This window comes from Wasmannia auropunctata, unplaced genomic scaffold (assembly GCF_000956235.1).
Source record: "Wasmannia auropunctata unplaced genomic scaffold, wasmannia.A_1.0 LD336028.1, whole genome shotgun sequence".
Classification (NCBI taxonomy): Eukaryota; Metazoa; Arthropoda; class Insecta; order Hymenoptera; family Formicidae; genus Wasmannia; species Wasmannia auropunctata.
This window is the reverse complement of record NW_012026862.1, coordinates 321,092-323,720: the sequence shown is the minus strand read 5'-3', so window position 1 is coordinate 323,720 and position 2,629 is coordinate 321,092. Positions and strand designations below refer to the sequence as shown.

At 39.6% G+C, this 2,629-nt stretch overlaps 1 protein-coding gene across 1 annotated transcript in view; it reads right to left on the bottom strand.

Annotated features, from left to right (window-relative positions):
- LOC105452611 (serine/threonine-protein phosphatase 6 regulatory ankyrin repeat subunit B) overlaps positions 1-2,629 on the bottom strand; it is a 47,734-nt gene that overhangs the window by 12,443 nt on the left and 32,662 nt on the right. The gene's annotated exons all lie outside the window — the stretch shown is intronic.

The following is a 2,629-nucleotide window of genomic DNA, read 5'->3' as shown; positions in this document are numbered from 1 at the left end:
TCTTCTCCAAAGACTTCAGCAGTTGTTCCACGAGAGCCCATTGCCTGCATGCCGCTAGGCCCAGCAGCCTCTGGGCTTCTTCTCTGACGGTCGCGCTCATGGAGCCGAGTTTACTTCCGGGCTGCGACGGTTCTCCCGTGGTCGCACCGCCATTGCTTCCCGTCGAGACTAAACCATCATCTTTCTTATCGTCCGACGGGCTGTCCTCTTTGCTGGAGGGATTCTTCTTGTCGTTCTCGTTTCCCGGTGGCTTCTCCCTGTTACTGCTCATGCTATTCTACGTATTTCAATACGTGAAACGCAAATGATTCGCTTGAACGACTCACTCTCGCTCAAAATAGCACACCGTTAATTTGGTACACGAAACAACGAAAATTGTACGACCACTGGGCAGATACTTAACTTTCCGTTTGATGCGACGTACACTTAGCAGAATGCAAGATACTACAACATATATATATTTAAATGGCTTTTAGCGACTTTGAGAGCTAATGAGAAATAAGGAAGCTTTACTTTATAGAAGCGAAACAATTATGTAGAATCAAGATATATTTACAATAATCGCGAATAGGTTTCAAAATGTATCATTGGATTAACATATTTGAAACATTCAGAACGATACTTCCAAGAAATGCGAAATACGTGATTCTAACAAAAGCCTGGAAGTATCATTATATTTAAGGTTTTAATCTTCTCATCGCGGCCCTTATAACATCTATGATACCCGGAATTAGTAAATATTTGTGGTTGTAACTAAAAATAATAAATTAATAGATATTAAATTATCAACATTTGAGATATAAATAATTTGCAAGAATCAGCGAGGTAGTTATTGCGTAATTTTTTAACAAATTAATTAACAACAGTTATCACTGCATATGTTATAGCCCGAGTACTATCACGCTATCAGCCTTGCATTTCGGCAACGCATGCATGGCAGCGAGCGAACGGAAGTGCAAGACTGCAAGCTTGCGAATTTCCCGCGAGCAAGCGCGAACGAAGGTCGCATGGGAAGATAGCACTTGACTTCCCATGACCAAATATGATCCGATTGCAGACCATCGCGAATTGCAATAGGACACCAAAAAATTCTATGTAAGCGGCCGCTTAAACGTGCGCCAGAAGAGTTCGATTAAGAGAGTTAAACAGACAACACATTACGCGTCCGCGATAACAAGTATCAAGTTGCGCGATACCGAGTACCGGCAAGACATCCCCCGCGAACGCGAACGTGAAACAGATACGTAGCCACGATCATAGTATAGTAATAGGAACATTGTTGCAAAAGAAAAAGAATTATTGTTGCAAACAGCGCAGTGTATGACTTTACAAGGATCGTATTAATGAGATCACAAATAGTTCACTACATATATTTAAGTATTAGTACATTGCAATGACTGAGATCCGCGCAACAACGATTCGCAGAGAGAAGTGAAGGCTCATCTACACGATAACTGATAAGGAGTAAGACGGCGTAAGGGTGCAAGCGCAGGCGCAAGAGAATTGTCTCGGTCGTATAGCAACGCGGCGTAGCATAGTGGACATAAACTAATTTTATTTCTAATATCTGCGTCAACATTACGCGCCGGTTATTTTCTCGCTCATTTTTCAAAATTGTAGTCACTTTGGTTTGGATCGCAGCACTCACTAGTAAGTTATAAATTTGTGTCATGTGTATAAGTTAGGAATTAATTGCTAATAAGAAAGTTGTATTTTAATTATAATAAAATATCAAATTTAGTTTAGATAATGAGACTACGGGCGCGCATGGACACCGCTACAACACAAAGAACGAAAATAAAGTCATCTACACAATGTGCCCGACTGTCGCGCTCCTATAGCATAGATAAACGTCTCGAGATCGTATATCAACAATTATAATATCACGGAATCATTTGTACCAAAGGTGAAATAAAGTATACTTTAATTGTGAAACAACAGTATTAAGTGACTGTGTCTCGATTCTTACCCCGCAGTATCCTCGTGGGTCCTAACCCTTTAGGCGAGCGAATCTCAAAATATTCATTTGTTGCACCGAGAGATTCAACAAAATTGGTGGCAGCGGTGGGATGAGCGAAGCGAACGATACAAAACCGAGGATCACCAAACGCCCTTAGGGAGCGTCGGCCAAGATCCGACGAGCTTTGTTGTCAGAGAAAACGCACTAAAGACTTAACACTTATACTAAATTAGCAGTTGTAATTTTACGAAAAGAATAATATTGCATACAAATAAAAATAAAAGTTTTGTTAACTGAAACATTTCGCCGACTGATTAATCGTTTTAAAGAGGGACCCCGGGAAATAAAAGTCTGAAATAAAAGAGGGGGATCACTACTCGTTCCAAACCAGAAAAACGTATTCGCATCTATAGGAAAAACCCCGCTAATTGCAATAAATACAGAAGGACATATGTATACAACACTATCGTGGAATGAATTACTAAAATGTAAAATAATTAACGCCAAATATCTATGTGTGCAAAACTTTCCGATACACCGTGTAAATACAGACCTGATTTGCGAGATCGGAACTTATTTAGAAAATAACAAAAATTAAAAAGAATGTAAGATAAAGTGTAATAGTAGTCAAATTACACAGTACGGGTAGCATTAAATAACTCGAATTCT